Source organism: Mus pahari, chromosome 7, assembly GCF_900095145.1.
Source record: "Mus pahari chromosome 7, PAHARI_EIJ_v1.1, whole genome shotgun sequence".
In the NCBI taxonomy this organism is placed as follows: Eukaryota; Metazoa; Chordata; class Mammalia; order Rodentia; family Muridae; genus Mus; species Mus pahari.
Window position 1 is genome coordinate 77319781 of NC_034596.1, and position 27260 is coordinate 77347040.

Genomic DNA, 27260 nt, shown 5'->3' on the forward strand with positions numbered 1-27260 from the left:
CTTTAGGTTTCTATGTGTATGGGATTGAGTTAACAGTTTACCCATATTGATTATTAGGAATTAATTCTTTTTTTAATAGTGAGTTCTGTTATACACTATGAAATTTATACTTATTCATCTTTGTTGACATCAAAACTTCATGCTTCTATTAACAGCAGCATATTACTTAGTAAAACAAAATCACCACAGAAAAGTTTCTCCCATTTAGAAAGGAGATTTCAAACAATAGCTGTTTGGACTTTTTATGGATATTTCGCTTTGGATGCATGTCTGTGCCTGGTGTTCTTGGAGGGTGTCAGGTCTCCTGGAACTGGAATTATAGTTGTTGACCCACCAAATGGATGCTGGAAATTGAACCTCAGTCCTCTGGAAGAGCAGCTAGTGCTCTTAACTCCTGAGCCATCTCTCCAGTCCCTCAAAAGTGTTTTGTAATTAGGTATAAAGGTATAGTCTGAGGATTCCTAATTTAAGTTTTGTTTCCTGTTGAATGGTGAATCAGGTTTTTGCAAAGAGAAAAGGAACATTGTAACCACAGGGAAAAAAAAAAGACTGAAACAGAAACCAGAGCAGAGTTTAGCAGAGTAAAATACTTGAGTTCCAGGTACTCTTTGGGGTTAGGCAAAGTAAAGGAACTGCGGACACAAAGACTATTAGCTTCATTTTCAATAACAGACTTACAATACCTAGTAGATACAAAGCCTGCGGAGGCGCTGAGAATACCAACATGAGTGAGCTACATGCTCAAGGAGCCATCTCGTGGGGGCGTTAGGATGGGGAAAAGAAAGCATCATGCGGGGGCTGAAGATGAGATGACACAGGAGGGCTCAGAAACTGAGTACATGGTGGACCTTTACAAGTAGAGAGATGCGCTGGCTTCTAAAGCCCCAGAGCCTCTCTGGCCAAATGCGCCCACCTCGGAGAGAGGCAGGTCTATGGAAGCCCTATGTTCTCCTCCAGCCTCCCCTTCCCCACCGCTAGGCTAGGCTTGGGGCAGCGGAGGAGGCAGGTGAAAACTGCTCCCGGCTGTCGAGTCGTCATGGCAACCAGAAGTTCCTCGGTCCTCACTCTCTTGCTTCCACTTCCCCCGGCCCGAGCTGGGCTCTAATCTCGCGAGACTTGCCTGAGCGCAGAACCCCGCCGCGGTGATCTCACCCGAGACTGAAGGAGGGAGGAGAGGAGGGAGGGAGGAGAGGAGGGAGGGAAGGGATGGGGCGGGGAGAAGGGCCAGTGCAGCGCCGCCACCGCCGGCAACTTTGTGAGCGAGTTCAGTACGTGCGTGAGCGAGTGAGCGGAAAGTCAGTGCGGCGCCGTGTCCCGGGGGAAGGGTCGGGGAGGGAGGGAGGGTGGGCCTGGGAGACCGCCCGCAGCGTGCCTCTCGCCGCCACCCGGGGCTCCCTTCCCGCGTCCTCCAGCCCCGGTGGGCAGTTACCTGTCCCCTCCCCCGCGGCCACGCAACTCCCCCCTCCTCCCACGGAGCCCAGCGCGGTGCTCAGCAGCCGGGACTCTTCCCCCGGGCGCCGCGCGCCCGATCCTGGGAGCCGGCGGGCGGGATGGGGGGCTCGGGGGCGCGAGCCGGGCTCCGGGTTCCCGCACAATAGTTGATGCCCGGGGACCAGTCGCTTCGGCCTCCGCGGCGCAACGGAGCGCGGCAGCTGCGAGGCTGGTGGCGAGCGGCGCTGATCCCGCCCCGGCGGCCCCTAACGCCGGGCGCTCGGAGCCTCAGATCTCCGCAGAGGAGGCGGCGAGCGAGCGCGCCCCGACCGTCTGCACGCTTTCTCTTTCTCCCCAGGGAGAGCGCGCGGACGACGCGCCCCGGACGCGCGGCTGCACCGGGAAGCCCAGGCCAAGCGGTAAGTGGCCCAGGAGGGCAGGGCTGGGAGGGGGGCGGGGCGGCACTGCTGACAGTCCCCCCCCCCCAAGGGCTTGGGGATTCGCGGTCCGGAGCTGGACGGTTACAGAGGCTGAAAGTTTGATTTCCGATTTGGTGGCGTGCTGGGGGATCGCGGTCCCGGCGGGGGCGAGTCTGCGCTTCACCGCGCACGGCGCGCGCGCACGTTCTCACCTCAGGATCCGGATCGGCTCCCCTAGAGGCCCGGAGCCCCGCATCCCTGCCTGGTGGCCGTGTTCACCCTGCGGCTCCGGGCTCCTCGGAGAGATCCTTACCCATCCGACACTTGGTGAGCGCTTTGCAGGTGTGCTGCAGGGGGCCAAGGTCCAGGGGGTTAATGGAGGGGAAAGGAAAGATTTGGCTGCGGGCTCGGGGGTGTTAATTTCTCTCCCGGGGAGATCCTGGGGACTGAGATCCGGGGATGCTCCAACCTGCGTTCCTTGGAGGAAGGAAACCGTCGTAGGGTTGGAGAGGCGCGAGGGTGCTGTCTGTATGAAGAACTTTTTCTCCCCTTGCCCTTTCCAACTTCGCTCCTGACCTTAAAGGCAACTTGCCAGGTTCATAAATCGCTCCATGGCATTTCAACGTGGGCAAGCCATCGCGTTGGGCAGGTTGAAATTTCATCAGGGCTCACCGAGTCCAAAACCAGAGGCACGGGAAATAGCTAGCTTTCAAGGGAGGCGTTGTGCAGGATTGTTGGCATTCCTCTTGGAAGGGGAAGCGTTTGGGGACGGGTAACTCGGAGACTGCCTTGGAGCTTTATGGATTTGATTTTTTTTTTTTTCCTGACGACTAGTTGAGAGGCAACCTTCACTGAAATTCATACTACCTTGTACACGATTATGTTTCTAAACTCGAGCCAGTGATGCGATGCAAATTTCAGAGGGAGGTGTCGGCTTTCATCAGGTTCCAGGTCTATCTGGATGAACTGGGGTTGGCGTTTCCTCTATAAATCGAGCCTTTCATGTTGAAACTCTGACTCAGAGTCTTAAAGCCAATTTTTTTTTTTTTTTTTTTTTTTAAATACTGGTACTCTGTGGGAGTTAAGTGTCAACTTTCTCCTGCTTTCTCGAATCCAGTATCTCCCAGTGCAAAAGTTCTCTCGCCAATTCTTTTGGACAGCCACAACATTAAGCCCTACCGAATTGCTCCAGCATCGTCTAGGCACGGGAATGATTTTCTGTATCTTGGTTTAACGACTTTCTCATCTCCCCTTGTCCTTTCTCAAACGCTGCAATTAAACTGCCTTTACCAGGATGAAAAAAAAAAAAAAAAAAAAGCTGATAGGATTATGCAGAGCAGTTAAAGGGTTTAAGTAAAGCAGTTTATGGCCACTGATGTGTCCACCTATGAGGTGACAACCCAGTTATTAACTAGAATATTATTACTGAGGTATTTTCCCACGAAATACGTTATTGGTACAAAGGCATTAACAACAGTGATCTAAAATAATCCGGGTGATGGCTTGAACAGAGATGGTTGGGGCAAATCCGACATTTGGAGTGGTGATGTGTTTCAGTGTCACAGAAGATATTTTTCTTAACTCACTCTTAAAGGATTCTTGAAATTGACTATCATTAATTAGATTTTTCCAGTTGACGGAGAGAAGGAACGGGTTTAGCAAGTGGCTGGAGACAGACAGTAGGTGTAGCTGTTAGCCTCTCTGCAGTTCCCTGCTTGTCACAATCCTGCTGTCTTGTCACAGTCCTGGTGCCCGGACTTGCTAGATTTGACTGTCAAGCAGTTATGGTCGTAACTCCTCAGCACGCCACTAAAATTACATTCTGAGGTTAACTCTTCTTTTGACTCAGTTTTTCAGTGGTATTTCCTTTTATATTTATTTCATATTTGCTTTGAATTAAGTTTGTAGTATTGGTGTAGTCTCATTTGAAGAAAAATTTAAAGCAACTTTTTGAAGAGCTTCCTAACAACGTATGAATGTACTGTAGTTTGAGGATGACCTGAGATTAGCAGTTATGCAGACTCTGGGGTCTTGGTTAACTGAGGTAAGGTGTGCATATGTTGTATTTTCAGTTGCAGTGTGAATTTTCAGTCGGTGACTTTTCAAATGCTCACTTAGGGCACAGAGAGCAGTGTTGAGTGGACCCCAGCTCAGAGCAGCTCTTGGCTGACTGAGTGGAAGGTTTCTGTGGTAACGAGAAGGCTTGCTGGCTCTTGCCTAGCTGTATTTTTTTTTTTTTTTTAAACCAAAGGTCTAGTCATTGCACAAATGGTATAACTATTAATGAAGCTTTTCAGGTTACTTTTTAGATTTGAACCTTTTGCTTCACTGGCCAGACTAGAAAAGCACCCGATCCCCTTCTTTAACTCGGATGGAACAAGCCTCTTTGTTCCATTTCACATCACAGACGCTGAATCTCAAAATTGGGAAAATGAAATCTCCCTGTATTTGTAACCTTTTGAGCCTTGAGAGTCAAATGGTGTCTACAGAGTGCCACCAGCAGAGGTGTTTCTCTTGGCTTCTGGGACTCCAGTGGTTAGCAGAATCATTCTTGGGCTTAGGGGACTGGACTGGTGGTCCAGGGACCGTGGGATCACATCCACATCTGCGGGTGGGAAGTTACTCCATGTCCAAGGTCTCGCATAGGAGGCAGTTCTGACTTCCCAGCTTCTGTAGAGGGTTCAGAAAACTCGTCCTCAGAAGGCTTTCAAATGCCTGCCTTGCCACTTTCTGGCAGGGTGACCTTAAAAATAGCTGTACCCCTTTAATTGTCTTGACTGTGGCCTGAGCACGTAGATGTGCACCAGCTTTGCTGAAGATATCAACCAGAATATGTGTGTGTGTGTGTGTGTGTGTGTGTGTGTGTGTGTGTGTGAAAATATGTTGTAATTAAAGTCTCCTTTGCAGTTGTTTCCTTACCCTTCCGCGGGCGGCTGAAACTAGAAGGGAGTTTGAGCACAGTTCCTTTGGCCCAGCTTTCCCAGTTGGCAGGTGAGGAGCTCCAAACCCAGTTGTATGTTATAAAACTAGATATAGCCAGCACTCAGGGTAGCCGGCCTTCCTGATCTAAACATGTTCCTGGATTTCGCCATTTGTTCTTTTCCTGCTGAACATGTTGAAGTTTACGATTCCTTCTCATACTTAAGTATTCAATGATTATTAAATAAAGTAAGGGCAGGAAATAATAACTATGTTAAGGTTGAAAAGGTATGGAAATAGCATCAATGTCATGTGTGGTACATAGCTAAGCTATGGAAAAAGGAATCCTAAATTAAAATTGTTGTTGTTAATATTATTTTAAAGATATACTCTCCCTTAAGTTTATTTGCAGAAGAAAGGAATGGGGGCCCATGGGAGGGTGGGAACAATTCCCCTGGGTCCAGCTCTCTTAAACACAGGTGATTTGAGCAAGGGACAGAATGTCACAGGGTAGTCTAATTTGCAACTGGGTCTGGGATGAAAAATCTGAGTGTATCTTTTGAGGGAGAGAAAACTTCACCTTCTCATCTAATCTTCCATCCATCTTCTGAGGTGACCCAGGTGCAAGGAGATTTTCTTTTGGGACAGGGTTTCACCCATTGGGTCACCCTGGCTGGCCTGGAACTCACCATGTAGATCAGGCTGTCCTTGAACTCACAGATGTGCCTTCCTCTTCTTCCTGAGTATGGGAATGAGTGTGTGTGTGTGTGTGTGTGTGTGTGTGTTTCATAAAAAGAACTAGAGAGAGACCCCATATTGGCATGGAGGGGCATTAGGGTTGTGGTGGTGCACCATAAGGAAGGTGAAAAGTTGTTTCTGCAGGTCTGAGATAAGAGCTTCCAGCTGATGAGTTCTAATTGGTTACTTACTGTGCTGCAATTCTCTCTCGTTAGACTTGTAGTATGCCTAACTTGAAGTTGTGGGACACAGGTAATTACATAATGTTTGATGAGAGACTATGCTTTCTGAGGAGATGCTGGCTTGGCAATAGAGACTTGTTGGTTTATAAACAAAGGGGTCACTCAGAGACTGCTGGGGCTGAAAGGGCATTGAGCCATAGTTTCCTGAGGTCCCTTCTTGCTTCCTTGAGCTGAGCTGTTTACCCACGTGTGAACAGGGGCGGTTATTGATTGTTTTGTGGTTCATTCAGAGCCCTACTTCCTTTTATAATGAGTTCTGATTTCAGAAGATAGCTATTGAGAAATTAAAAAACAGAGGGCTGTGTGCCAGTAGCTCATGTTCCTGCAGCCTGGATGTCTACTATCATTGAGTTCTTTATTTCTTCTTAGGCCTTCACCTTCTATCTCCTCCTCATTCAGGACAGGAGGCCCAGGGTCTCACTATTGGTAGGCAGAGCTCTACCACTGACCTATACCCTCAGCTCTGTCTAGTATCTTTTACCCAAGCCTCCTATTTTACCTTCCTGTGATAATGTTATCATATAATAAATGTAGATTTCAGCTTGGCATGCTGTAAGCCCCTTGCATTTCTTTTCATGCACTCAGAGAAGCAGTTTGCACTGAGCTGTCTTCAGGGAAGAGTCCGTTTCTTAAGGGTTCTGGAAAAAGAATGCTCAAGATGTTTGCTGTCCTACTGCTGTCACCTGGGTGTCCCTAGGACTAAGTGGGAAGTCAGTGTCTTCTTAGCCTCATGAAGCAGAGTTGAGGACTCAGTGGTGTAGAGGACTTGCTTAGCATTTGTGAGGCCCTGGGATCAGTCTCAACATTTCTATCCTCTCTCCCCCTGAAAAATAGCCTACTGTGACTCCCAAACTGTATCCTGCTGTACTGCTTGTCACCCAAAGACTGAGAAGAACACCAGTCTGCTCTTGAAATTCAGGTCTGTTTGGGGCTGGTCATTTTCCCCCTTCCCACGCTCCACTGGAGACTTGAGAAGAACTCACTCATTAGCATACTGGGCTCTAACTTCTAAGTAGCCAGTGGTTGATGTGTGTGCATTTGTGTGTGGTGATGGGGGTGGGGGTGTGACCCCCTAGCTCAGTTGTGTGAGAGAACTGTACCCAGGCTTGAATGGAGTTCCTAACCCTGACTCCAGTTACAGAAATTTCTACACTACTTCACAGTTTGTCCTCTTTTTAAAATGAGGTCCTTCGTGCTGATGTGGGTCAGTAGAGGAAGGATGCCAACTGCATAAGGAAATCGTGTTTCAGTGGGTGAGAGTCCGGGAGTACTAGCGGGGGGTCACCGAGAGGCTTGTTACAGTGTAATGCTTGCTTTGCTGGGATTGCTTCAAAGTACTGTGTAGCCTGAAGCTGCTTGTGTGGGGTGTGTGCTGGGGAGGGAGGCTGTGAGGAGGCCGTGGTTACTGCAGACAGGCACCAAGAAAGCCCGGTGGGTGTCTTGGTAGGTGATTATGTCTTGCTTCTTTCCAGAGTGGCTTTGTATGATCTTTGGATCTGTGTTAGTAGCTCTCTGTGGTCATTGAAATTTCATTTGGATAGATGAAAGGGAAAGAGCCCCCCAGATCTTCAACAGAGTTCTGTTTATTGGGAAAGGTAGTTTAGAAGGAATCTAGAACTGATTGCCTACAGGTAAAAAAGGTCAGGCAATTTTGCAGTGTGGCTGGGACATGTCACTTCAGTTTGGTAATTTTATGATCCACTAAAAACATTGTAAGAGAAGCACAAGTGTATATAGTTTGGTGGTTTTAAACCTACTTACCTTTTCGTGAAATAGAGCTCTAAGATTGAAAAATCAAACAAACAAACAAACCAAAAACTTTTGTATCCAAAACTGTACATCAGACACTTTTACTTTCTTCTCCCTCCTAGCCCAGCCTTGGTGACTGCCAACTTTCTGTCTTTTGGTTTGGTTATCCCCAGACATCACACATAAGAGGAGTTAGGCAGTGTTTGCCCTTAAGTGACTGGCTTATCTCACTCGGCATGTCCTCAAAGGAAGCCGGTGTGTAGTATGTGACCGTAGGGTGGCTGTGTGGGTGGGATGTGTTTACCCCTTGCTGACCCTTAGTGGTTTTTGAGACAGGGCTTCTCTGTGTCACAGAACCTTGACTGACCTGGAACTCACTCTGTAGACCAGGCTGGCCTCAAATTCTTAGAGGTCTGTCTGCCTCCGCCTGAGTCTGGTTGGAAGCAGTGACACACAGCTACCCTTCTCTGAGCTTGCATGTAGTTCTTCTGCATGCTGACTTAGCAGAGGGAGTGCCGGGCCATGCGCAGTGCTCACTTTAGGTTTTTGAGGAGCTTTTCATTCCATGTTTTCCATGGTAGTTGCACCCCAACTCTATGGTCTCAACAGTAGGTAGCCAAACCTCCAGTTTGTCCACATCCTCACCAATGCTTGTCACCATCCCCTTTTATAGTGTGGCTATGCTGGTACTTGAGGTGGAATATCATTGTGTTGATGGCTCCTAGTGGGTGGTTCTGTTGTGCCCTCTCATGGTTCTTGGTCATCATCTGTTCAAGTCCTCTGCGCATTTTTCTTTCCTTTCTTTTTCTTTCTTTCTTTCTTTCTTTCTTCTTTTTTTTTTTTTAATTTTAAGAGTTAATTTGTATATTCTAGCTATCAGACCTTCATCAGATACATAATTTACAAGTATTTCCTCTGTAGGTTTTTTTTTTCTCTTGGTAGTGTTTGAGGCACAGAAGTTTTGAAAACATTTTATTCTTTGTATTTTGTATGTATGAGTGTTTTGCTTTCAGTATTTGTGGACCGCATGCATGCCAGTTGCCCATGGAGGCTAGAAGAGGATGTGGAGTCCCCTGACGTTGGAGTTCTAGGTGGTTGTGAGCCACCATGTGAGTGCTGAGAACTGAACCTGGATCCTCTGGAGCTTCTGACCCGCTGGGCCTTTACTCCAACTCCATGTTCAAACAGCTTAAGAGTTTTAGATTTTATCTAGACTCTTGATCCACGTTTGAACTAGCTTTTGCATAACCTATAAGATAAGCTATATTCTTTTGCGTGTGGATCTCACACAGTTCCCAGCACCGACTGTTGAGAAGATAACCCTTTCCTTCCCAGTGATTGGCGCTCCTGTTCAAGCTCATTTGACTGTGTACTGGCTTCGTTCCCACAGAGGTGATTCCGTTCCGTTGGTTTTGGTTCCTAAGGGGGTACTTTTCATTTCACAGGGCTAGACATTGATAGGCACGTGAAAAGCTAAAATAACGTTTCTGGGTTTTTTTTTTTTTTCTTTCTTTTGTTTGTTTGTTACCAGACACATTTGAAGAAGGAAGTAAAGTGATTTAAATGGCAAAATGTGTGTGAGGCTGTCTATCATTTGCCGATAGTATGGTAAGGGTCATGTGTCCAGCATTTCCTGACTTACAGAGAACATGTACAGAGTCCAGCATCTAGAGGAAGTTTCAGAAAGAACCTTGACTTAGTCCTTAAGATTGTGTTAACTCAGTGGGCTTGTTGTGTGTGTTCAGGCACAAGACTGAGTAGAGGCCAGAGGTCAGCGTTGGTAGAGGGCAGAGGTTAGCATTGGGTATTGTGCTTTGCGTGTCAATTCTTTTTGATTCTATTCTATTCTATTTATTTTTATTTTTATTTTTATTTTTATTTTTATTTTTATTTTTATTTTTATTTTTATTTTTATTTTTGAGACAGGTCTCTCATTAGCCTGAAGCTCCTGGCCTAGGTGAGATTGGCTGGCTAGCAAGCCCTAGTTCTCCCTGTATCTGCCTCCCACCACACTTGGCTCTCATGTGGGTTCTGCTGCTTTATATGGGTCTTTAATGAACTCTCTAGAAACAATCTGAACATTTTTTTTTGGAAGATTTATTTTGTATGTATGGCTGCATGCATTTATGTGTACCAAATGCTTGCTTGGTGCCCACTGAGGCTAGAAGAGGCATTGGATCCCCTGGGACTGGGCTTCCAGTCCACCTGTGAGCTGCTGTGTGAGTGTCAGGAACCCAGGTCCTCTAGAAGGACAGTTAGTTAGTACTCCTACCACTGAGCCATCTCTCTAGCCCTGGGTTTGTTCACTAGTGAAAGCTACCTGTTTTACTTCTGACACAAAACAGTCGCAGCAGCTATTTATTATGAAAATACTCCTTATTAAATGTTCTTTATGCGGGGGATGAGGGTAGGGGAGAAACAGTTTTTGTTTCTTGGTTTCCAAGGAGATACATTTTGGCAAAATTTATTTCATCAAGTGCTTTTCTAATTAAGAAAACTAAGAAAACTGCCTGTAATATATCTTGGCTGCAGTTTTCCTAAGACCCAGGGAGTTATCCAGTCTTGGTTTCTCCCACTCCCACATCCAGTTTATTTCAAGGGAACTGAGCAACCTCCTGGTTCTGGGTAACCCTGGGTCTCGCTGTCAGCTGTTGGAAGAGCCATAACCTTCTAGACCTTAGTTAGCCTTTCGTTTGTTCATCTAACAAGTCTGTTGCTCATTGTTGAATACCTCTACACCAAGCATCCTTTCCTTTGAAAACGAGGAGCGATTAAGCTGAGTGAAGTTTCCTTCAGAGCCTACTGTTAATATTGCTGGAGTTAATTGTTGTAACCAGTGAGATTTAAGGCTTTGAGTGGCTGATACTGGAAACAGTTTGGAAAACTCCGAAGAAAGAGATTTAGGATTTTTGTCGCTGTTGCTGCTAGTTTTGTTTTGTTTTTGTTTTTTTTTTTCTTTTCTCTTAAGACACTTTAGCAAGAAAACTCTGCGATGGTTAATATTTAAACATTAGTTTTATTCTGATCCAGAAATAATCCCTGCTTAGACTTGGCTCTTCACTCGGACCTGCCAGGCCCTCTCGGTGCCTGGCGTTTTCGAGTCCAGTCTTTCTCCTGTTAGTAGTGTCATCCAAGAGACTCATTCTTACACCACGTGGGTGGTGGGCTCTAACGAGAGAACCTGACTCCTAGGTGCACTGGTCTGAGTCTTGGAGAGCCCGGCTTGCTTGTGCATGGTGCTCCTGAAAGATGCTCACCAAATGCTGAGGTCTGAGTGCCGAGCCTTGCCAGTCAGCCTGGCATTTGCCTATGCTGCCAGCTAGTCCATGTTCAGACCACCTAGTCGGAGGTTTTGTGTCTTTGTAAAGTTAGCATTTCCAGTTTAACTTGCTGAAACTCTAATGTAGTATTGATTATATATTAAAAGATTCAGTGATGCTAAGCAAAATGTAAGGGTTTCTTTCCAGAGGGAGGGCTGTATGTTGGCTGCTGTAAATTTGGCCTCATTGTTGCCAAAGAACACTGGAAGATGTCTTGGTTCTGCTGCATGCTACACGTGATTCTGACTGTTGTTCTTTCATTTATGTGTGAACCATACTCACCGAGTGCCCTGTAGATGGAAGACACTCTTTCTTTCAGAGAGGTGCATCAACAGGTCGTGCTGGGTGAGGTGAGACACCCTGGGAGGGTTTCTGTATAAAGTTGTGTTACTGAAAAAAAAAAAAAATGGGTGTTTTCTCTATATACGTCTGTGCATAAAGTGTATACAGTGCCTATGGAGGACAGAAAAGAGCATCAGATTCCCTGGGACTGGAGTTACATAGTTGTGAGCTGCCATTTAGGTGCTGGGAATTGAACCTGGGTCCTCTGGAAGAGTAGTCAGTGCTCTTAACCACTGAACCACTTAACCATCTCTCCAGTCCCTAAAGCTGTGTTTTAAAAACCAGACTGGTTCACAGAACCAGTAGGGCGTGGGTGGAAACAGTCTTAAGCAGTGCTTGAAGGGGAACCTGATAGCTGAAATGGGGCTGAGGAGAAGAGCCTGGGCTCTGGGTGTGTCCGTGGGGCTGACCTGGTTTACTGCACTGTGACTGTGCAGTCAGCGATGACACTGTTTTTGCCAGAGCAGCTGGTGTAATGGAGGTGCCATGGACCAAAGGAAGTGACTGGAGGAGCAGGTTTGGGTGGGGAGTTCAAGTTGGGAGTTGATTTGTATGTGTTGGATATGCCATGCTTGTTGACATCAAGTAGGCAGTGGGCTGGTCTCTCACTGCTCGTGAACTTGGGTTTTCTTATCTGTGAAATGGGGAAGTATCTACCATCTCAGAATTGGATGTATTTGCTGCTTTTTGTTCTAGAGCTTTCAGATGTGCTGTCAAGCTTCTAGTGTATGCACTCTCCAGTTTCTCTTTGGAGGCACTCAGAGCTATGAGTTTTCCTCTTAGCCCTGCTTTCATTGTGTCCCATAAGTTTGGGTATGTTTTACCTTCATTTTCATTAAATTATAAAGTCTTTAATTTCTTTATTTCTTCCTTGACCAAGTTATCATTGAGTAGAGTGTTGTTCAGCTTCCATGTGTATGTGGGCTTTCTGTTGTTTTTGTTATTAAAGACCAGCCTTAGTCCATGGTGATCTGATAGGATGCATTGGTTTATTTCAATCTTCTTGTATTTGTTTTGTGACCAAGTATATGGTCAGTTTTAGAGACAGTACCATAAGGTGCTAAGAAGAAGATATATTCTTTTGTTTTAGGATGAAATGTTCTATAGATATCTGTTAATAGTGTTTCTATTATCTGTTCATTGATGAAAGTGGGGTGTTGAAGTCTCCCACTATTATTATTGTGTGNGGTGCAATGTGTGCTTTGAGTTTTAGTAAAGTTTCTTTTATGAATGTGGGTAGCCTTGCATTTGGAACATTGATGTTCAGAATTGAGAGTTCTTGGTAGATTTTTTTTCCTTTGGTGAATATGAAGTGTCCTTCTTTATCCTTTTTGATAACTTTTGGTTGAAAGTTGATTTTATTCAATATTAAAATCACTACTCCAGCTTGTTTCTTGAGACCATTTGCTTGGGAAATTGTATTTTCCAGCCCTTTACTCGGAGGTAGTGTCTGTTTTTGACACTGAGGTGTGTTTCCTATATGCAGCAACATACTGGGTCCTGTTTATGTATCTAGTCTGTTATTCTATGTCTTTTTATTGGGGAATTGAGTCCATTGATGTTAACAGATATTAAGGAATAGTGATTGTTGTTCCATGCTATTTTTGATGTTATTTTTATATTTGTGTGGCTATCTTCTTTTGAGTTTGTTGAAAGAAGATTACTTTCTTGCTTTTTCTAGGGTGTAGTTTCCTTCCTTGTATTGAAGTTTTCTATGTATTATCCTTTGTAGGGCTGGATTTGTGGAAAGACATTGTGTAAATTTGATTTTGTCATAGAATATCTTGGTTTCTCCATCTATGGTAATTGAGAGTTTTGATGGGTATAGTAGCCTGGGCTGGCATTTGTCTTAGGGTCTGTATGACATCTGCCCAGGATCTTTTAGATTTCATAGTCTATGGTGGGAAGTCTCGTGTAATTCTGATAGGTCTGCCCTTATATGTTACTCCACCTTTTCCCCTTACTCTTTTAATATTCTTTCTTTGTTTTGTGCATTTGGTATTTTGACTATTATGTGATGGGAGGAATTTCCTTTCTGGTCCCATCTATTTGGAGTTCTGTAGGTTTCTTGTATGTTCATGGGCATCTTTCTTTATATTAGGGAAGTTTTCTTCTATAATTTTGTTGAAGATATTTACTGGCCCTTTAAGTTGGGAATCTTTGCTCTTTTCTATACCTCTTATCTTTGGTTTGGTCTTCTCATTGTGTCCTGGATTTCCTGGATGTTTTGGGTTAGGAGCTTTTTGCATTTTGCATTTTCTTTGACTGTTGTGTCAATGTTTTCTATAGTATCTTCTGTGCCTGAGACTCTCTCTTGGAAGGTTTTTCTTACAGCATGCTTGCATTATCTCTTACTGTCCTGTTTTCCACTTACACTGTCCAAGACAGTACTTTTTGATGGTATTTGTAGACTTGTGTGGCCATCTCTTTCCATAAACAAATAGAACATGTTTTACCAACTAGAAAAGACCTCCAAACCCATTTGCAGTCACTCCCTATTTTTCTTCATCTCTCCCCACTCTCCCTAGCACTAGTACTTCCTCTGTAGACTTGCCTGTCTCTGTGTCATGTAAATGGAAGCATGTGCTGTCTGCTATTTGGTGACTGGCACATGCCTCCAAGCTCCATCAAAGCACTTTTTAGTATCATTTCCTTCCTTCCTTCCTTCCTTCCTTCCTTCCTTCCTTCCTTCCTTCCTTCCCCCCTTGTCTGCCTCCCAGCTCCATCAAAGCACTTACTATCATTTTCATTCATTCATTCATTCATTCATTCATTCATTCATTCATTCATTTATTGAGACATGGTCTTACTATGTAACCCTGGCTGTCCTGAGCTCCCTATGTAGCCCAGGCTGGCCTCAAGCTCACTCCACCTGCCTCTGCCTCCAGAGTGCTGAGCTTAAATGTTGTGTCAATACCTCTGGCTGAAGCACATCTTATTTTAGTAAACACTGTCACTTTTGGTAGTATTGTTACAGAGTCAAAAGTACAGAGTCCCTATGTGAGCATGCAGAAATTGCAGCCTTTGCTGCGACCAGAAAAAAGGACAAAGCTGTCAGGTGTATTGAGTATGTGGGACAGAGTGAGATTTGGGGCTTTCTTAAGGTAAGCTATCTTTCCCCATCCCCACCCCTGTGTCCCATGCTCCTCCACTGAGTTCCTCCTTGTTTCTACTCTGAACTGTTTTTCAAAGTTTTTCAGATTCCTCTCAGAGTCATTGAGCGGTCCCTGCCTTCAATTTGTGGCCCGCCTTTCTGTTTTCCCCTGTGGGTGGGTTCCTGTTTTCAACATTTTCTTTGTTTTCCTGCCACCTCAGAGCCAACCCTTCACCTTTATATCTGAGTGGTTGGAGCAGTCTCCTTGCCAACCAGTGTGCAGTTCTGACTCTAACGTGGCACACGCTACCCTGCAGCTAATGTCTGCAGTGCTGTCTGTACCAAGCCCACACTCCTGCTTTTGTTGCATCTTTCTTTCCTGCTTATCTGATTTCATTGTCTTTCACCAGATTGTCTCTGCTTTTGTATGCTGGGCTCTTCCCCCTGTGACAACCATTCTCATTCCTTTGAACCTTTGTCTGTTTCTGTTTTAGTTGTGTTTTCAGGCTTACTTTTCGTTAGATTGAAAAGTATACATAGTCACCAGCAGCCTTCTTTGCTCTCAACTCCTTGTGATGTAACCCAGGCTGGCCTCAAACTCCTCCTCATCTTTCCTCTGCCTTTGGAATGCTGGGATTATAGGTGTGTCCCACCACTCCCAGCTTGAACTCTAGTTTAATTTGGATCATTCTCATCCTTTAAGACCCACCTCTCCAGTGAGAACTTCTTGGAGACTTTGGCTCATCCTGAGTTTTTCTTTCTTTGGAATTCATTTTGCTCTGTCATATTCTTAAAGATCCAAGCATGTAATAGTATAGAGTCCTAAGGTAGAGTGAGGAGAGTAAGTGCAGATGTCTGTCTGTCAGAAAGGAGAGTTACCTACAGGGCTAATAGGCACTCACTCCTGAGAGCCCGTCTTGGACAATACAAATGAAAGGGACATTCAGACTCCACATCGAGGGTCAGTGGGTTAGTAGTTCTCCACAGTGGAGTGTCAGTATCACCTGGCTGGCACTGTAAGTACACACACCCTCCATTTCCACCTTGAAGTCCACACTGAAGTGTCTGACAAGTCACTTGGAAACCTCTCAGTTAGTTGCTATCATAGCCCTCAGAGCCCATGAGCATGCCACTGACTTGCTGGATTTATTACACTTGTGCTGTAAGACCATGTAGATACGGTTTCTGGTTTTGTGTGCTTAGAACATAGGGCCTAGAGGGGGGTGCAGCTGGCAAGAGAAGCCCTCTGATTTCTTTCCAGGTAACCTTCTTAGGCGATAGGGACCCTTCCTCATTTTGCATGTTTCTTTATTCGCTTTAGAGGAGCAAGTACTTAGGCATTCATTCTTGGCTATCAGACACATCAGCCTGCTATTTCCTGACTGGCTTCGTGTATGGCTTGTTGCTGTGTTTTTTATCCGTATTAATTTTTTTGCCTGAAAAGGAGCCACCTAGTGTTCTGTTGCTTCATGGCAGGAGCCTGTTGCTTCCTAATCATGGGATAACATTGACAGGATGGTTCATGCTACATTATTCTTAAACTTTGTAACAGGCCTGCAGGACACCTGAGCCCTGTGAGTGGGGACCAGGCTGCTGAATTCAGGTAGTGGGATTCCTCCTTTGTCAGCATACACTGCTGCAGCTATATTGCAGCATGCAGCCATCACTTGGGAATAGTTGCCCCAGTGTGTTTCGGCTGTGTGAGTGCAGTGTATTTTCCTGTTGCAAATGCCAGAAAGGCTGTCTGTGCATAATAGGGCAGTTATGACCACCCAGTCAGCTAAGCTAGTAATTTGTTTTAAACATTAGTTCATGCTGATGAAATAGACTCCACACCCGCTTCTGCAGTGAAAGGCAGTCTTCCTGGTGTGGGGTTCAGCCAGGAATGCAGTTCATAATTAGTTTGTGTTGTTCCACAGTTTTTGTTTTTTAAATCATTGCTGCTGACCAGTTCTCAGAGTTGTCATATGAGTCACCTTCTGGTGTTCCTTGATCCCAACTTGGTGTGGGTCTTCGGCCTGCCAGAGTGACCTCCACAGTTCGTATCTTTCACAAACTCCCCCAACAGGTTTGTCCTATGGTAGATTCTGTGCTTATCTCATGAAGTTTCTTTTGAGATGGATACAGTGACACTTAGGAGATGGGGACCCTGAAGCTTACTGAGGAAGGCTAGGGTACTTGACTGGCTTCTGTACACTAAGTGGTTAGCAGGAAAGAGTTTTCCCCCCATCACCTCCTCTGTTGCTGGCTTCAGCAAGAAGACTCAGGCATTAGCAATGAACTTTTAGGTAGAAGGTTAAGAGAGCAAATATCTCAAGCTTCTAGAGAAAGGTCTTGGGTACAGTATTGAATTTCCTCCCTTCAGGGAGTCAAGGTTGGAGTAGTCACTGAACGCCTTCTGCGTTCACAGAGTGGGGGGTGGGCAGCCTCACAGTGGATTCCACACAGTGCAGAAGCCCATGGCATCGGGTTGCACAGTTTCGAGTATGAGCAGCTATGTGGAATGTAAATATTTATAATTGTGGTGAAGCAGGTTTAAATCTTTATAGAATTCATAATAAGGGCAAAATTTTTTTTTCCTCTTAGAAAACTTTCTCTTCTCAGTCCAGGAGAGACAGGAAATGTGTGGCATCTGTACTTGGAATGGAATACTTGCTTTCTAATCTTGCATTGTGGATGTGGGGCTGTTGTCTGACGTTTTGTGTTGACTTCCACCTTTTGCTTTAAAATTACTCAACTCAGCATCTGCTTTGTTTTGAAGTGAATGGCTTTAAAGAGTCCAGGGGCATGTTAGCAACACGGAAGCGTTCAGAAGAATGTAGAGGCCAGTGGGGGTGAAGCAAATGAGAACACAGAACCAGGTGTAAACCCACTCGGTCCTGGCTTCTAGGAAATGGGCTCTTGGTTCCTCTGACAGAACTGAAGCCATAGCATGTGGGACAGTGAGAAAAGACACAGCACAGGCTGGGGACAGTGAGAAAGGACACAGCACAGGCCGGGGACAGTGAGAAAAGACACAGCACAGGCNGACACAGCACAGGCCGGGGACAGTGAGAAAAGACACAGCACACAGGCTGGGGACAGTGAGAAAGGACACAGCACAGGCTGTCTTGGGAGAGGAAGCAGTGACTTTTCACCTGTAAATTTCTGCTGAGTCGCAGTTCCCGTGTTTGTGAAGTACAGTGCGCCTCCCCTTATGTTTTACTGGGGGGGGAGGGTCACTTCTCCCAAGCAAGCACTTGAGACTTTGTCATGTTAAGTCATTCCTGGAGATCTCTGCTCTAGGCTGCTAGATAAGGCCTTTGCTCTGGGCTGCTGTTATCTTAATCCTTTGTTTGCTTTAGTATTTAGCTGTATTTAATCTTAGGAATAAAGGTTAAATTTTGAGGATATTGTTAAACTTTGGTGTCTGAACAGGTCCACGATATGCCTTCTGAATGGCAGAGAGCCCCATGTGACTTACTAAATTCAATTCCCGGTGCTCCATTTTGTAGCAAGATGTTTAGTCTTGCCTTTGGTCTACCAAGAAAGGAACAGGGGATTCTCCGAGGAGGTGCTGAGTCTTGAGTGGAAAGCTTCTGTTGACCGTTTACTGTGGCGAGCAGCCTTTCCACCTCTCATGCTGTAGAAGGGCAACAACCCACATCCCTTAAGGACTTACCATATGCATGCCCCACTTGATCATCTTACAGTCAGTCTCCCAAATCAGACATTGCCTAATAGAATTCACTCAGTACGCACTGAGCAACGTGTGGCAGGTGTGGGCTGCGGGTGAGACCTGTGCAGATCGTGTGTCCTCAAGGTACGTGTAGCTCATGAAGAGCCCTGGAAGAAGTCAGGCAAGGGAACACATCTGAGTACCCCAGCTTGCTTTCTCTTGTCATGAAAACAGTACAAAGGCCATGTGGAAAGTTTGGAAAGTACCAGAAAGCATGGTGAAGAAAAAAACTGTTGTCCTTGTAACCCCCGAAGCCCAGCATTACATTCCCTCTGCTTCCTGACTAAAATGGCTCCTGAACAAGGAAACTCAGAGCTTTCTCTAGTAAAAAGGAAGCTCTGAGCTGCTGTTTCGAGGGGAAAAGGGAAGGTGTCTCTGGAAACACTGTTTTGTTGGGGTGACTTTAGGCAGCTTCCTGAGTTCTCTGGAAGACAAACATGAGGGAGCTTGCAGAAGCAGGAGCAGGGCTGATGTGTTTCTCTGTGAGGTGATTCTGAGGTGCACGTGCATTCTAAGTCTTGGTGAGGTGGTTGCTGGAGGTCTGGAGTCCTTTGTCACTCATTTTCTGTGACCTCTTCTGGAGAAGTAAAGCAGTCATCTCTCAAGGACAGAATGTGAGGTAATTTTAATAGTTTCAGACTGTGCATGTTTAAGGTTAGGAGAATTTAAGTTGTAGGAAGGGCAGCAGAGAAACATTTTCTTAAAATAAATGCACACATACCCTGGCACACAAAATCAAGTCTGCTATAAACTAGCATTTTCCACAAAATTTGATACCTATCAAATCTATGAGTTTTCATTTTATAGTTTAGATTTAGAAATAGACTTAGTGGCTAAGGTGCTTGTCTGTGTCTCAGTATTCTGTATTAGGGCCAGGGCCACCCAGACATTGATAGTCACAGACTGAGTTCATTGCACCCTGTGGTTTTACTTTTGAAAAGGGGACTGAGATGGTGAGTAACTCTCAGATGATTGAAAAGGTGAAGGAGGAGAAGCAATTCTGTGAAGAGGAGATGGAGCCCCTCATGCTTTTGCTCGGGTGTCAGGTGGGCCGTGTAGCCATAGGAGAGTTGAGCTGATGGGTGGAGGAGAGAGTGAGCCAAGGGAGGGAGAGGTTGGGTGTTTCTTGGTTTCACTTTAGATGATTGTCAGGTGAAGAGGAGGATGGCCTCTGTTAGGGAGGTGTTTGTTTCTCCTTGCTCCTTAGTTCTCACTCACTCACTCCTCAGTTAAAGCTCTCCTGTGTGCAGGGCACTGTGCCATGGATTCCAGAGGACCAGTCCATGTCCGTGGGGTTAAGTTCAACTGATAGATAAAATAGTTTGAGTGCCAGGATGGAGGAGAGCCAGGCAAGGCTTGACAGGACAGATTAAGATTTTGCATTTTGTTTCTCTCAGTAAGCTTTGGAGGCTAGGCCTGAGTCTTTTGGAATGCTGTGTTCCTAGAACCTAGTTTTAAATGCACCCTGAACTATAAATAGGCTTATGGACAGTGTATTACAGTATCTATATGTCTGTGAAAATGGCAACCCACAAATCTCCTATATCTGGAGACATGTCATGAGAAGCCCTGACTTACTGGTAATTCTGAAAAGTGGGCTGATTTGTACTGCGAAGTTGGGTTAAAGTGGCCATTTTGTTTTGTGATTCAGTCACGATTGAAGCTGTGTGAGGTTCTGGTGGCCTCCTTTTTTTTTTTTTTTTTTTTTTTTTTTTTAAGTTAGCATGCTTCCAAGGCCACCAGATCTATAGAGAGAGGTGAGGGAATCCCAAACATCCAAATTCTGGTTGACATATGGGTGCAAATAATGCTGATAGACAGAAGTAGGGGCAGCTTCTGAAGAGGCTGAGAAAAGCAGGGCCACTGGGCAGAGGCTGGCTTTAAAGAAGCTACTAATAAGTACTTCATGTGCCGTGTTAAGGCCAGTGTCTCCAGTGTCTTTCAAGCTGTCCTTCTATCCCTGCAGCCCTGAGCAGACATTAGTGTGCTGTCTGTCTATACAGAGCTGCCTGTTCATTCTGGACATTTCCACCCTTGGCTGAGTATTTGATATTACAGGGCAAGTGAAACTCTCAGTATTTCAGAGTTGACCAGTAACTCTGATTTCACAATATCAGAGCGGAGAGAGCCAGTTCACCGGAATTCATAGCACAGACTGCTAGAACTGTGTTTGGGGCAGTCTCAGGCACTGTTGAGAGTTCTGTCCTAGTCCCAAGCAACACTTCATCTGCTCTCCTGGACACTCAGGACAGCAGCTGTGCTGGTTAGTGTCTTGTTGGTATGACAAGTGCCTGACAGAGGCTCCTAATACATCCTTCCTGGGCAGGGAGGCACAGGGCGGGGGAAACTGCCCACATCACGAGCTGGTGCTCAGCCCTGCTCCTGCACTGAGGTCAGGATCCCAGTCTATGAGATGGTGCCATCCACATTCAGAGTGGATCTTTTGGTCAGTGAGACCTCTCAGGACATGTAGAGTTGTGCCATCTAGATGCCTCCAAATCCACTCAGAATGACAACAGGGGTTAACATGACAGCATCTCAGACAGCAGTAAATCAAGCTTGCTAACTCAGTACAGTCCACAGATACACAAATCTGATACTTAAATGCTAAGGAATAACGTTGGGAAAAATATGAAAGGTCTTTGTTTTCTGTAATTTAAACTATCGTATTTCTGAAGAAACAGGAAAGTGTATGTACAGTAAAACACTGCAGTTTAAACCAGCATTATCATTTACACTCTGAGCCAGGGTTTCAGGTGGAATGCTTATTGGTTCTGTATGGACTGCTATGCATACTGTATGAGTGCATGTGTGTGTGTATGCACATGTATGCACTCAGCCAAGGCTGTGGTAAAGTTGTATGATGCAGGCTAACCAGTGTGTAAATATTTTTCATTTTATTAGTTGTTTTTGGCAAGTGTTCAGAAACCTCTCATTGTTGTCAAATGTCTCATGCCCCCACTCCAGTGTGCTGGAATCTGAGCTCTTGTGCTGTGAAAAAGGCCATTTGAAAGCCAAATGAATGGGAGGATGTGATATGCACATATTGAGCAGCTCTTTAAATTGTGTACATTGAGTTTTGTGAACTTTCACAAGCTCTTTGTTACTTATGGGGAGAGCGTTGTGTGTGTGTGTGTGTGTGTGTGTGTGTGTGTGTGTATGTGTGTGTGTGTGTGGAGACCTACAAGTACAGGTTTTGTCTCCACTGCAGCATCAGGATTCTCTGTGGTACTGCATATTTTTCATTTTGATGTTATTAATAAATGGGCATTGTGACCTTAAGGTTGGGATAAGATAAAATGGAGGCTGGAGAGATGCTCAGTGGCTGGAAGCTCTTGTAGAGGATCCAGGTTTGGTTCCCAGCACCCACATGGACCACTTTCAGGGGATCCAATTTCAATCTTCTGCCATCCAAGGGTTCCTATGGTACACATACACTCAAACATACACATATAAAATTGAATAAATAAATATTTTTAAAAGGCTAATTAAGATTAGGGCATAAAGGTAAGATACAAATGAATAAAACCATTCAAAGTAGGGTAGTGTGTCATGTCTAGCCTGGAAATACTGAATTTCTTGACCCATAGAGCCAGTTAGACTGCCAAAGGATTCACATATAGTACACACATTATCATGGTAACCCATAACCATGGTAACCCATAACCGTGGTCACATATGGTAGAAATTTGTAACCTTCCTTTCAGGAAGGTTGCTTTTGAGTATCCCCTGAAAAATACTCTGCCATTTGATAGTACAGAAGAATTGCTTTCTCAGAGACATCAAATGTCATTTGTAGGAGTTGGTTGGTGTTTCACAGAACGGTGTTAGTAACAGCCGATTCTTTTTCCTGGCTCTGCTAACTGATGTTATGGAACCTGATTGCTCTATACTAAGAAGAGAATTGATTGATTGCTCCCAGGCATTTTCAGTCTGCTTTTGGTGTTAGGTAACAGCGCCAGGTTTTAGTTGTCTGCTGTGTCAGTGCTTCCATGATTGTCTTCTCCCTGAGGCTAGGGGAAGAGCAAGAAGTTCACAGCCGCCTGAGGAAGGAAGTTGTGCCTTGGCTTGAAGTGCTGATCACTTGGCACACATAAGCATTAGATCACCATGCCTGCTACTTGGGAAGGTTCCGAAAGTGCTACCTAACTCTGCAGGATTTTTCATAGACTTGGAGTGGTGCAGGGAGTGATGTTACTGTATCCTGTTCTCATATGTCTGTCAAGTTGCTCTCACCACAATCTTTATTGATAGAAAATTAGTTAGACAGAAACCATTTTCTTCTCCCTGCATGGCAGAGGTGATGAAATTTATGAGAAAGTACATATAAGGAAAGATCTGAAGTGCTGCTGTGGATATGAGCCCTGGGTTAGACAAGGACCCAAGTTTGAGAGGAGTGCCCTGTGTGTTTCTGTCCATCTCAATTCTTCATGTGTGGAAGTAGTGGGAAGAACATTCACTGCACATGTGGTCAGGGATCTCAATTGCAGGCACCAGGATCTATCTAATGTAGACAAGGTGAGTTATTAGTTGTAGACAAGGGAGATAGCTACTTTAGCAAAGTGTTCGGAGGGCTAAAGAAAGAGTCTGGCTGGATATAGTGTTGCACACTATGAATTTCAGCATGCTAGAGGCAGAGGCAGAGGCAGAGGCAGAGGCAGAGGCAGAGGCAGAGGCAGAGGCAGAGGCAGAGGCAGAGAGGCAGAGAGGCAGAGAGGCAGAGGCAGAGAGGCAGAGGCAGAGGCAGAGGCAGAGGCAGAGAGGCAGAGGCAGAGAGGCAGAGGCAGAGAGNAGGCAGAGAGGCAGAGGCAGAGAGGCAGAGGCAGAGGCAGAGGCAGAGGCAGAGGCAGAGGCAGAGGCAGAGGCAGAGGCAGGCAGATATCTGTGAGTTTGAGGCCATCTGGGTCTCATACATAGCAAGAGGCCAGTAAAGACTATATAGTGAAACTCTGTCTCAGAATAAAGTAAAGTATAATAAAGAAAAGTAAAATATAATAAAAAGATAGATGCTGCAGGCAGAGTTTCCGGGAATTGTTGACAGGCGCTATTGTGCAAGTAGCCTGTGTTGGAGCTACATTGGTCAGGGTACTCCTGAATTGGAAGCTGAAGCTAGACTCATTTGAGCCCAGTGGCCATTGTACATCTGGCCAGCCACCTTGCTGCTTCTCCTTGTGACTATTCTGAATGAGACCCACAAAGTGTGTGTATATGTGTGTGTGTGTGTGTGTGTGTGTGGTTGGTTGGTGGTACCCCCTTTACCAGTCTGCTGGTCCTGTGGAACAGTGAAGGTGGGAAGCGTAACTTCCCTCCCTTAATTCCATTTTAAATTCTGTTTTGAGAAGGTGAGTTTTGCAGTTGTGAAATGGAGGGAAAATGGAGCACCCTGGGTTCGGAATAGCCAGTGTCCTTATAGAGCCTCCTGAGCATCATGTACTGAATTCAGAAGTATACGAGTTAAGTAATTTTTAAAGAAACATTTTATAACAGGGAGCAGTGCTCTAAAGTGCTTAAACCTGCTTCAGCTTAGTTCTGTTAACCTGCTAAGAGCCTGCTGATGTTGGGGCCAAAGGTAAAGCAGCTGCAGGCTCCTTAGTCCTTGGTGGCCAAGGCTGTGGATTCTGTCTTTTAATCACAGAGAGCTGAGACTTTTCAGTGGGCCTCTGAAAGTTCATTGCTACTACTAGAAGAGGAGATTAATGTCTGTTTGTTGTGATGCGCTCATAGAATGTTGGGATAGAGTAACACATGTGCCCAGTTAGCTCTAGGAGAGACTTAGAAATTATGCTTTTTTGGGGGGAGGAGGACTGGTAAGATGGCTCAGTGACTAAAGGGCCCAAGCACAATGACTTGAATTTAATGGCCCACATGGTGGAGAGAGAAAACCAGCTCCTGCAGGCTGTCCTTCAACCTCCACCTGTGCACTCCTTGGCATGGCTACCCTGTCCCCGCTAAACAGACAGCGTAATAAACAAAACAAAGGCCATTCATTTGTGACCCATCTCAGAAGCCCAGGCAGGCGAGCCTGTGACTGCTCAGGCTGTGAGTGGCTGCTTGGTGAAAAGGCCTGCTGGCTTCACAGCTGGGCCTCCTGAGGGGAGAGGAGCACCCCACAGGAGACCCCAAGTGCCCACAGAGAGCCTTTGGCTCTGCCCTTGATTTGGAGATCTTTAATGTCTCAGGTAAACACTTAGATGTCTGTTCTGTGTTTAGAGAAAAATGAATTATAGAAGGAATAATTTGTTCAAAATAGACTGAGCGAAGCAGTCCTTCCATGAGCAATGTCTAACTGAAGGTTTGAATTCTGTGGTAAAATAAACTGTGAAGGTGAAGGACACTGCACCTAGCTCTTCTGTTCTCTCCCTGATGATTCTTTTGTTAGACACTTGCCATTGCCAGCATGGTCAGTACTAGCTAAAAGTTACCTCCTTTATCTCTGCTCGGGCACTGCTCTACAGTAATGTCCTCTCTTGCCCTGAGCCTTTTGCTCCTCAGGGCACCCCCTGAATCTTACCCTGCCCTCCCACCTTTTTTCTTCAGTCCTGCATGTCCCTTCCTAGTAATCTGTACATCTCCCAGATACCATGTCTGTTTATCAGACTGTGGTCTTTCCTGTTAGAGTACAAGCCCTGTGAAGGCAGACTGCCAGACTGTTCATCTCCAGCATGAAGAACATGCCTGCCATATTCTTCATGAGAATAGGCGTGTAGAATGAGTGCCTTGGCAAAAGCAGCCATCTTTTTGGATTTGAGTTAGTGAAGCAACAAACTGTTAGCTCTAGTGTTTATTGATTGGCTTACAGGAATGATACAGTCATTCATTTGTATATAGAAAATAAGTGAGCTGTGATGTGTGCCGTGTTTTTTGGAGCCTCTTTGCTTTTTTTTTGTCAGTAAACAAGGAACTCAGATTCAGATGAAAAAAAGCCACTATTCTAGGGGACTGAATGATAACAGTGCGTGGACATTCTCAGGTACAGACATGGACCTGGCTTAAAAGGCTTTCAGTGCCACTGTTAGAGCCAGGCAGCCAGGTTTCAGGGTGTCTGGGAACTGAGTTCATGGGAGAGGAGTGAGGGGGAAGGGCGGGGCCGGAGGACAGAGGAGCTTTCATCTGGACACCACAGTCTTTGAGATGTGGAATCCAGAGCAGCAGATTCTGTTAATCTAACCCTTGTTGGTGAGGCTAAATCAGTCCACAGAGAGGTGGATCAATGACGATGACACCCTACAGCGTCCTAAAATTCTTCTCATTTAAGTTTGTGTTAGTCAGGGTGCAAGGTCATTTGTAAATCTTTAAAAACTCTTCATTTATCTGGAGGAGAGATATGCCTTAGCACTGGTGTGGGGGCAGAGGACAACTTGCAGGAGTTGGTTCTCTCCTGCAGGGTGGGTTTTGGGGATCAAACCCCCAAACTGTTGGGGTTGCCAGTAAGTGCCTCTACCTGCAGAGCCATCTTACTACCAGATAAACCTCCTTGTTACTTCAGAAAGACATGGTGACACTTTGAGAATTCAAGGCAGATGAAGATTACATATTAGGAAGATGGTGAGACTCCTAGAAGATCAATGCCTTAGAAATCAGCTAACTTAGACTAAATTCAACTCTATTCCTTACACAGTATTATACAACTAGTTACGGACTAGTTATGGTAGAGTCAGTCAGGGCTCCTCTTTACCACAAGGATCTTCAGCAGGAAGGAATGCACGTGCTCCTCTTTGGGATAATCCATAGAGCAATTCTACATTTGTTTTGAAATATGTCTTATTTGATAAATTTTAAATAGTATGGCTTGAAACTCAGGTCCGTCTCCTTTGCCTCTGCAGTATTGGGATCAAAGGTGTACACCACCATGCCCCACATTCTTTAGTATTTCTCTGTGTAAGCATGTGCATTTTATTAGTTCTCTATAAATTGTGCAACTGAGGATCTGCTATAAAATCGAGAAAATGAATGGAAGACCACCTTAGGTTATTGTCTTAGAAGTCGAGGCATGGCTGCAGAGAAGGGTCATTGTAGAGACGAGGGAGAGCAGGCGGAGGCATCCAGAAGTCTAGGCTGATTGGTCAACTAAACCTGGGTCCTCCACAAGACCAGCCAGAGCTCTCAACTGCTGAACTTCTTTCTAGCCCCTTACGTAACTATTTTTATTTTGATGATTTGCGTTTAAATGAGATCTCTGTCATGTAGCTGAGCTGTAATTTGATTCATAGTTTTCATAACTGAACAGAGAGCAGCTGTGACTGCATAGGAGACCTGGGCTGGCAGGAAGGAGCTCTGACTTAATTTCATTGTTAAGTCGAGGGTGTTACTGTGGGACAGGGCGTGGGACTAGCACCTGGCAGCAAAGCCTGTGGCGCGTATCTGCTCAGGATATACTTTCTGTGCTGAATAGGCACATGTCTATCTTAGTGTTGCCATAGGAAACGCTTCCCTGGAGTTGAGTGCCTTGAGAGCTGGTGCCCTCCCTCTAGTGCAGGCACTTGCTGGGTAGTCCCTAGTGATCTGTGCAGGCCCCCTTTCTGCCAAGCAGGCGTCTTTTGTGAGTCTTCTCGGTGTTGTTGAGAAAAAGCCTTCCAAGACTAGTAGTTTTGACTTGAGCTGTTTGTGACAGCTGGGAACAGTGGTCTGAACTTGACTTTGCATGCTCAGGTGTTCCCTTGACTGAAGGGTTTTGGATTTAGTTGGGCAATAGCAAACGCATGTTGGTCTACCAGGCAGGCTAGTGCTTTTCCTGTGCTTACTGACAGTCTGTGTGGCTGTATTACCAGCTAGTTACCAGTGCCAGGTGGACTTGAGACATCCCTACCAGATCATTCCCGTCCTGTTCTGAAGTCATGGGCAGAGGTGGTGTACGTGGCAGGCACATATGTGTATGTGGTGGGAAGTGCCTAGTTCTGGGGAAGAAGTACAGGTTAGGCTGGAAGCCGTTCCACATTGATGCTGCGCCTCTAGCCTAGATCTGTGAGCGTTTGTTAGCAGTTATAGCTTCATGTTGGAGAGAGTTCTTAAATCAGCTGTGATTTGGCTTCTATTTCTCATATTTTCGGGATTTGAAAAACTTGGTAACTTGATCAAATATGGTACAAAGAGAAGTAGTGAGGGTTTCCCAGCAGATGCTCCAGCTGCATCAGGCTCGTTACTTAAAGGCGTGGCAGTGCATTTGGAGTTTGAGCTGAAGCCCTGGGAAGATTACAGTTGGCTGACTGCATAGGGGTCCGGGAAGCCACTGACTTTTTCCAATCTGTATCTGTATCTATACCTGTACCTGTACCTGTACCTGTACCTGTA

The 27260-nt window shown here is 45.4% G+C and overlaps 1 protein-coding gene across 9 annotated transcripts in view; it reads left to right on the plus strand.

Moving 5' to 3' along the window:
- Nucleotides 1-1218: 1218 nt before the first annotated feature.
- The window catches only part of Sipa1l1 (signal induced proliferation associated 1 like 1), a 281885-nt gene continuing 255843 nt past the window's right edge, over nucleotides 1219-27260 (plus strand). For 5 of the 9 annotated variants that reach the window (XM_021202716.2, XM_029540740.1, XM_029540742.1 and 2 more), the window contains exons 1-2: nucleotides 1219-1295; nucleotides 1790-1850. The gene's annotated coding sequence lies outside the window, so the exon portion shown is untranslated. Of the gene's footprint in view, nucleotides 1296-1363; nucleotides 1851-1958; nucleotides 2193-27260 lie in introns of those variants that run through there. The other 4 variants (XM_029540739.1, XM_029540741.1, XM_029540743.1 and 1 more) reach the window with 4 other exon arrangements.